We start from the raw sequence: 9,757 nt of genomic DNA, 5'->3' as shown, positions 1-9,757 counted from the left end.
TCAGCATTTTGGACAGGTGTTATGTCCAACTTGTTGCCAGAAGCTTGGCCACGTCTCCCCTGGTTTATTTGCTGAGTTTGAGCAGCTCATGCAGAGTGTTTTGATAGTTCACAAGGTTTTGAATGTGTTGAAGCAAAAAGCTCCGTTTGTGCGAGTGTGAGAGTTTGAGGAGAGTTGGTCCGTTTTCCTTAGTTCAGCGTGTTCAGCTTCTTGTTACAGGAGGTAAGTAATGCTCTTGAACCTGTTTATGTGTTTTCTGAAGGTTTTATATGGAAGTGAAGGGAGAGAGATGCATGTTTAAGTGAGAAGTAGTGGTTTTGATGAGTTATGCATGTATACATGTTTCTGTGTTATGTTTGATTTGTTGTTTGGGGTTATTAGATAGTTTTGGACCCCTGTGAACATATACTTGAGTATATGTGTGTGACTAGTGGAAGTAGGCATGGCTGGAGAAGTTGAAGGGAAGAAGGAGATGGTTTGCCGTTGAAGCTGAGTTCTGGATGAACTCAGGTTCGGCAGCCGAAGGTTCATTCGGCCGCCGAACCTCTTGCATGGTGGCTTAGGCTGCCACAGCTTGCCCCCGCGAGTTTCGCATGTTCGGCTCTGTTTGGGGGATTCGGCCGCCGAAGGTGCCGCCGAAGGTGCTTGAGTTTCGTCTCTGGAGAGGACTTTCGGCCGCCGAACCTGCCGCCGAAAGTGTCCTGTCCAGCTTTCTTTTGCATGCTCTGCATGGATAGTTGAGTGAGTTTAAGGGGATTCTTGGGGAAGTTTAAGAGAGTTAGTTCTACGCTTGTTTGGTCCCTCATTTGAGTCCATCTGTATTGGTACAGACCAGAGGAACCAGAGAGAGCAGCAGTGAGTACTGCTCCAGAGATTCAGAGCCTGCAGAGTCAGTCAGTCCAGATAGCCAGAGGTGAGTGGAACTAAACTTATGACTTTTAATTGCACCACAAACTGCTTTTAGCATATCTCATGCATCATGTTTATGCCATAGGGTGAGTGCATTAGTATTCACGAATATGTTGCATTGCATCGTTATTTGGTGATGTGAGTGAATGCTGAATGATCCAATAGTCTCAGACAGGAAGTCCAGGAGCCTTTGACTACGCCCTGGCAGGTAAAGCAAAGTCCAGGAGCCTTTGACTACGCCCTGGCAGGTATAGCAAAGTCCAGGAGCCTTTGACTACGCCCTGGCAATGGTAAGTACAGAGGTGTTATATACACATATACATATATGACAGGAAGACCAGGTGCTCGATTCTACGCCCTGGCACAGAGTTACTGGGACTATGTGGTGACAGGTTTACTCTTGATATGGCTTGTCTGTGATATGGTGCATTCCATGAGATCATGTTTTACTGAGATGTTTTACTGTTCTACTCACTGGGCTATAGAGCTCATCCCACTCCCTTAACCCCAGTTTTGCAGGTTCAGTGTACAGTGTACAGGGACAGTCCAGCAGAGTACAGGAAAAGTAAAGAGATCTGTAATAGCTTAGAGTGGACATGTAATTAAAGAGATGTAATAGTTGTTGCTTGACCTAGTGATATATGTTTTATACATGATCTGTATATGTATATATGTTTTCCTGTATGTGAAAACCAGGCTTAACAGGTATGAGTTAACCCATCTAGAGCAAGCTCTAGTCAGGGATACAGAGTACAGAGTACATGAGTACAGAGTACAGAGATAGTGCATGCACAGGTTAAGCCTTGGTTCAGAAAAGAGTTTTATTTTCACAGAAAATGTATGATCATGTATGAGGTTTACAGGTACACAGAGAATATAGCAGGCTTGCTACGGGTTCTGGCGGCCTTAAGCCGACCTGAATCCTAGCGCCGGTGACGGTCCATTTTGGGGTCGTTACAGATTGGTATCAGAGCCCTAGGTTCACATGATCGTACCTATAGAGACAGTGTTGGGCTCAGACAGGCTAGAAGTGGTCAAGCACAATAGGAAATCATGTCCATGAGGATAGGGTTTTGAGTCCTATCTGCTATGATATGCTATGTGTATGATTGATATGTGATGTTTATGTGCTAAAGTGGTATGTTATATGTTGTGTTTCCAGAGAGTAAAAATGCGAGGAACTCGTCGATCAGCTCGATTGACTGGAGTCCCACCAGAGAGTGAGAGACCAGCTGCTCGTCCTCCTGCATTGCCAAGGGCAAGGTCTCAGAGATCTAGCAGGGAAGGTACGTCAATAGACCCTAGAAGGTCTGTCGACGAGAGCAGAAGAGGAACAGTTAGGGGAGGAAGATCAGAGGAAAGGAGGGAAGCTATGGAGATTGATCAGTCTTGAGATGACAGTAGGGGTATAGGCAGTTTTGAGGAAGGGATGGGAGAGTCGCAGGGAGGTGCTCAGACCTCAGGTTTTGGCTATCCAGAGTATCCGATGGAAGGTATGTCGGAGTACTCTAGTTTTGTCCCATATCCTCCTTACATGCCCTATGTGCCTTATCCTCCTTACTATCCACCATATCCTATGTATCCCTCTTCCCCTACCCATCCAAGTGCAGCACACCTAGAGCCAAATGAACCAATACTACCACCAGAACCAGTAGCCCCTGTTGACAGACATGAACCTAGCTCATCTGGAGGTAAAGTCCAAATGACGGAATACTTGAAATTGGATGCTCCTAAATACAACACGGGAGATGATCCATTTGATTACCTCAGAGCAGTTAGGATGATAACCAGTGAATTGGGAGCAGATGATAGGAGAGCCATTGAGATGGCAGGTTTCACATTAAAATGCAAGAAAGCCAGAGAATGGTTTAAGAATTATGTGGAGCCTAGAATGGACAGCATGTCATGGGGAGAGTTCGCCAATGAGTTTGCCGGGTGGGCTTTTCCTGACAGTTCGAGGGAGATGAAAGTAATTGAATTTGAACAGTTGAGACAGACAGATGAGATGAGTGTGGATGAATTCACAGATAAGTTCCTGGATCTGCTTCAGTACGTGGGTCAAGCCTATGATACTGATCAGAAGAAAGCAAGGAGATATACCATGAGACTTCATCCTAGGTATGCTTCCTTGATTCTTCCAGCAGAAAAGGAGAGTTTCCATACCATAGTAGACGCAGCTAGGAAAATGGAAGCTAGTGCCAATATTCAGAAACAGTCAAAGGCACAGGCTTCGGGTTCTAAAGCCCCCACACCAAGCAGCAAAAGATGGGATAGAGCAAAAGGAACAAAGAGTAAGTTCTGGAGTAAAGTTAAGTCAGGTCTGGGAATAGGTAGTGGCTCAAGCTCTGGCACAGCTCCAGTCTGCAGAAGATGCGGAAAACCACATGGAGGAGTTTGTCGGTTGGGATCTACAGCTTGTTTTCGATGTGGACAGGAAGGGCATATTGCTCGGGATTGTCCGCAGATGACTTTTGCACCATCCCAGCAGATGAGTTCAGGCAGTGTGGTACAGCCAGTTGTACGGCCAGCAGCTCCAGTCATACCTCAGACGAGTGGCAGAGGTAGAGGGAGAGGGGTAGCCTCTACTTCAGCAGCAGGTTCCCGAGGTGGAAATCCAGTAGCCCCAGCACGGATTTTCACAGTGACACAGGAGGAGGCTAACACGTCGAACACAGTGGTGTCAGGTAATCTCATCATTGGGTGTTCAGATGTGTATGCTTTGATGGACCCCGGTGCTTCTCATTCCTTTATTGCTTCGAGAGCCATAGAGAGATTGGGTTTGATCAGTTCTGAGTTAGAGTATCCTCTCTGGGTCAGTGGACCTAGATGTGACCCATCAGTGGCAGTGTCAGTCTGTCGTTTCAGTCCAGTGTTTATAGAGGGTAGATACCTTCCAGCTGACCTTGTGGTTCTAGATTTGACGGATTTTGATGTCATTCTAGGGATGGATTGGTTATCTACATATAGTGCTACGTTGGACTGTCGAGAGAAATTAGTGAGTCTCAGAGACCAGGATGGGTCAGAGTGTGTCTTCAGAGGAGACAGGAGAGGTACACCCAGAGGTATGATTTCAGCCCTTCAGGCTCGTCGTTTGCTTAGGAGGGGTTGTCAGGGGTTTCTAGCTCATGTGAGAGAGCTAGACAGTCAGGTTAGGGAACCAGCCACAGTACCAGTAGTCCGAGAGTTTCTCGATGTGTTCCCAGACGATTTGCCAGGACTACCACCTGATAGGGAGATAGGGTTTGAAATTGAATTACTGCCAGGTACCAGACCTATCTCTATTCCTCCCTACAGGATGGCGCCAGCTGAGTTAACAGAGTTGAAAGAACAGTTGCAGGACTTGGTAGATAAGGGTTTCATCCGCCCTAGTACCTCACCTTGGGGTGCTCCAGTGCTCTTTGTCAGAAAGAAGGATGGATCCCTCAGACTTTGTATCGACTACAGACAGTTGAACAAGGTCACTATCAAGAATAGGTATCCCTTACCTCGGATTGATGATCTATTTGACCAGCTAGCTGGAGCAGGTTGTTTCTCGAAAATAGATCTGAGATCTGGGTATCATCAGTTGAGAGTCAGAGAGGCAGATGTGCCTAAGACAGCTTTCCGGACCAGATATGGGCATTATGAGTTCTTAGTGATGCCGTTCGGGTTGACTAACGCCCCTGCAGCATTTATGGATCTCATGAACAGGGTATTCAGTGAGTTTCTGGATCACTTTGTCATTGTTTTTATCGATGATATCTTAGTGTATTCCAGAGATGCAGAGGAGCATGCCCAGCATCTGAGGATAGTACTGCAGACACTAAGAGAGCATGGTTTATATGCCAAGTTCTCGAAGTGTGAGTTTTGGTTACGGAGCATTGCCTTCTTGGGACATGTGGTATCAGCAAAGGGTATTGAGGTAGACCCCAAGAAGATAGAGGCTGTAGCTAACTGGCCCAGACCCACGACAGTGACTGAGATTAAAAGCTTTCTGGGACTGGCAGGTTACTACAGGAGGTTCGTTCAGAACTTCTCAAAGATAGCAGCTCCTATGACCAAACTGACTCAGAAGAACCAGAAGTTTGTCTGGTCAGACCAGTGCGAAGAGAGCTTTGAGGAGCTCAAGAGGAGATTGACATCAGCACCCGTGCTAGCTCTGCCTGTTAGTCATGAGGATTTCACAGTGTTCTGTGATGCATCTCGAGTGGGATTGGGTTGTGTTTTGATGCAGAGTGATAGGGTGATTGCTTATGCTTCTAGACAGTTGAAGAAGCACGAGTTGAATTACCCCACCCATGACCTAGAGATGGCAGCAGTTATCTTTGCACTCAAGATGTGGAGGCATTACCTCTATGGGGTTAAATGCGAGATCTTCACCGATCACAAGAGTTTACAGTACATCTTAAGTCAGAGAGAGCTGAATTTGCGGCAGAGAAGGTGGGTCGAATTGCTCAGTGATTATGATTGTAAAATCCAGTATCATCCGGGTAAGGCGAATGTTGTCGCAGACGCCCTAAGCCGGAAGTCACTAGGCAGTTTATCCCATATAGCAGCAGAGCGGAGACCAGTTGTGATGGAGCTTTATCAGCTCTTTGACGAGGGATTACAGCTAGAGTTGTCTGGTACAGGTGCGTTGATAGCACAGATGCGAGTGACACCTGTGTTTCTGGAGCAGATAGCTCAGAGACAGCATGAGGACCCTGAGTTGATGAAAATTGCCAGGACTGTTCAGTCAGGCAATAATGCAGAGTTCAGATTTGACAGCAAAGGGATCCTTCGCTATGGGAGTCGACTTTGTGTACCAGATAGGGGCAGTGTGAAGGAAGACATTATGAGGGAAGCTCATAATGCGAGGTATAGTGTTCACCCAGGAGCCACCAAGATGTATCAGGATCTGAAAAGGGTCTATTGGTGGCCAGCCATGAAGAAAGAAGTAGCACAGTTTGTGACAGCCTGTGAGGTTTGTCAGAGGGTGAAATTAGAGCATCAGAAACCAGCCAGAATGCTTAACCCATTACCGATTCCAGAGTGGAAATGGGAGAACATAGCCATGGATTTTGTAGTGGGTTTACCAGTAGCGTCCAACAGGATAGACTCGATATGGGTGATTGTGGACAGACTCACGAAATCTGCTCATTTTCTTCCAGTACGGAGTAACTATTCTGTGGATAAGTTGGCACAGGTCTATCTGGATGAGATAGTGAGGTTACATGGAGTTCCAGTGTCTATAGTTTCAGACAGTGGACCTCAGTTTACTTCCCGCTTTTGGCGGAGTCTGCAAAGTGCGATGGGCACGAGATTGGATTTTAGTACTGCTTTCCACCCACAGACTGATGGACAGTCAGAAAGGACCATCCAGACCATAGAGGATATGCTTCGCCTATGTGTGTTAGACTTTGGCGGTTCTTGGAGGCAGCATCTACCTTTGGTGGAGTTTGCCTACAATAACAGCCATCATGCGAGCATCGGGATGGCTCCTTATGAAGCTTTGTATGGGAGGAAGTGCAGATCCCCTGTTTGCTGGGAAGAGGTAGGAGAGAAGGCGCTTGCAGGGCCAGAGTTAGTAGACATTACCAGTAGAATGGTGCCCATGATCAGAGAGAGAATCAGAACAGCTCAGAGTAGACAGAAAAGTTATGCAGACGTTCGCAGAAAGCAGTTAGAGTTTCAAGAGGGTACTTGGGTATTGCTGAAAGTGTCTCCAATGAAAGGAGTGGTTCGTTTTGGAAAGAAAGGTAAATTGGCTCCACGGTACATTGGACCCTTTGAGGTGTTGCAGAGGATCGGAAATGTGTCGTATAAGCTAGATTTACCTGCTTCTATGGAGAGAATTCACCCGGTATTTCATGTTTCTATGCTCCGACAGTTTGTGTCAGATCCGAATCAGGTTCTGAGTGAGCCTGAGGTGGAGATTCATACGGATCTCACCTATATAGAGCAGCCAGTGCGGATTCTGGACACGCAGATCAGACAGCTAAGGAACAAGGAGATTCCGATGGTGAAAGTTCTATGGAACCACCATAATCTAGAAGAGTGCACCTGGGAGACGCGGGAGTCTATGCTCCAGCAGTATCCATATTTGTTTTGAGGTTAGTTTTCTCCATGTCATGTGTGGTAAGTGTGTGTTTTTAGGAACCTTCGAGGACGAATGTTCTTAAGGGGGGGAGAATGATACCCGGCTAGAGTCCGGCACCGGAATTCCTGTTGTCTGGTGGAATCCGGGGTGTCGGAATTCTATATTTATGTTTTACTCCGTAGTGTGATTTGTGTTGATGTGTTAAGGTTAATGAATGTGAGTTTTGAGTTGAAATGAACCAAGGCAGAGGAGCCAAGTTCGGCCGCCGAAGATAAGTTCGGCCGCCGAAAGTGCTCAAGATGCGGCTTCCGAATTCAGGTTCGGCCCCCGAATGTTGCATGGTTTTGCATGCGATTCGGCAGCCGAAGCTGAGTTGCTTAGCCAGCAGTTTTGTATCCCTTAGTCAGCATTTTGGACAGGTGTTATGTCCAACTTGTTGCCAGAAGCTTGGCCACGTCTCCCCTGGTTTATTTGCTGAGTTTGAGCAGCTCATGCAGAGTGTTTTGATAGTTCACAAGGTTTTGAATGTGTTGAAGCAAAAAGCTCCGTTTGTGCGAGTGTGAGAGTTTGAGGAGAGTTGGTCCGTTTTCCTTAGTTCAGCGTGTTCAGCTTCTTGTTACAGGAGGTAAGTAATGCTCTTGAACCTGTTTATGTGTTTTCTGAAGGTTTTATATGGAAGTGAAGGGAGAGAGATGCATGTTTAAGTGAGAAGTAGTGGTTTTGATGAGTTATGCATGTATACATGTTTCTGTGTTATGTTTGATTTGTTGTTTGGGGTTATTAGATAGTTTTGGACCCCTGTGAACATATACTTGAGTATATGTGTGTGACTAGTGGAAGTAGGCATGGCTGGAGAAGTTGAAGGGAAGAAGGAGATGGTTTGCCGTTGAAGCTGAGTTCTGGATGAACTCAGGTTCGGCAGCCGAAGGTTCATTCGGCCGCCGAACCTCTTGCATGGTGGCTTAGGCTGCCACAGCTTGCCCCCGCGAGTTTCGCATGTTCGGCTCTGTTTGGGGGATTCGGCCGCCGAAGGTGCCGCCGAAGGTGCTTGAGTTTCGTCTCTGGAGAGGACTTTCGGCCGCCGAACCTGCCGCCGAAAGTGTCCTGTCCAACTTTCTTTTGCATGCTCTGCATGGATAGTTGAGTGAGTTTAAGGGGATTCTTGGGGAAGTTTAAGAGAGTTAGTTCTACGCTTGTTTGGTCCCTCATTTGAGTCCATCTGTATTGGTACAGACCAGAGGAACCAGAGAGAGCAGCAGTGAGTACTGCTCCAGAGATTCAGAGCCTGCAGAGTCAGTCAGTCCAGATAGCCAGAGGTGAGTGGAACTAAACTTATGACTTTTAATTGCACCACAAACTGCTTTTAGCATATCTCATGCATCATGTTTATGCCATAGGGTGAGTGCATTAGTATTCACGAATATGTTGCATTGCATCGTTATTTGGTGATGTGAGTGAATGCTGAATGATCCAATAGTCTCAGACAGGAAGTCCAGGAGCCTTTGACTACGCCCTGGCAGGTAAAGCAAAGTCCAGGAGCCTTTGACTACGCCCTGGCAGGTATAGCAAAGTCCAGGAGCCTTTGACTACGCCCTGGCAATGGTAAGTACAGAGGTGTTATATACACATATACATATATGACAGGAAGACCAGGTGCTCGATTCTACGCCCTGGCACAGAGTTACTGGGACTATGTGGTGACAGGTTTACTCTTGATATGGCTTGTCTGTGATATGGTGCATTCCATGAGATCATGTTTTACTGAGATGTTTTACTGTTCTACTCACTGGGCTATAGAGCTCATCCCACTCCCTTAACCCCAGTTTTGCAGGTTCAGTGTACAGTGTACAGGGACAGTCCAGCAGAGTACAGGAAAAGTAAAGAGATCTGTAATAGCTTAGAGTGGACATGTAATTAAAGAGATGTAATAGTTGTTGCTTGACCTAGTGACATATGTTTTATACATGATCTGTATATGTATATATGTTTTCCTGTATGTGAAAACCAGGCTTAACAGGTATGAGTTAACCCATCTAGAGCAAGCTCTAGTCAGGGATACAGAGTACAGAGTACAGAGATAGTGCATGCACAGGTTAAGCCTTGGTTCAGAAAAGAGTTTTATTTTCACAAAAAATGTATGATCATGTATGAGGTTTACAGGTACACAGAGAATATAGCAGGCTTGCTACGGGTTCTGGCGGCCTTAAGCCGACCTGAATCCTAGCGCCGGTGACGGTCCATTTTGGGGTCGTTACAGACAGATTCTTGGAGCTGTTGCCATTTGCAGGGCAAAATCTTGACTCAGACCAGAAGAAGTCAAGGAGGTATATCATGAAACTCCATTCCAGGTATTCCTCCTTGATCCAGTCAGCAGACAGGGAGAGCTTCCATGCCATAGTGGATATGGCCCGAAAAATGGAGGCCAGTGCCATCATTCAGGGGACAGTTAAACAGTCAGTGGCACAGTCTTCTGGTTCCAAGACCCCGGGTGGGGGAAGGCTAGATCCCTCATCCTTGAGTGCAGCAGCTTCGGGCAGCAGAAAGTGGGGTAACACCACTAGGAAGCCTAAGAAGAATAAGTTCTGGAACAAGATCAAGTCCAGTCTGGGATTAGGGAGTGGCTCAAGCTCTGGTGCGGATAATGCAGTATGTGCAAAGTGTGGTAAGCCACACAAGGGAGTTTGCCGGGCTAGGACAGCAGCCTGCTTCAGATGCGGGCAAGAGGGACACATGGCTCGGGAGTGTCCTAGGACAGTACCTATGGCTCAGTCCCAGCAGACAGCTTCTGGT

This window comes from Manihot esculenta, chromosome 17 (genome assembly GCF_001659605.2).
Source record: "Manihot esculenta cultivar AM560-2 chromosome 17, M.esculenta_v8, whole genome shotgun sequence".
Lineage (NCBI taxonomy): Eukaryota > Viridiplantae > Streptophyta > Magnoliopsida > Malpighiales > Euphorbiaceae > Manihot > Manihot esculenta.
Note: the sequence above shows the minus strand (reverse complement) of the source record.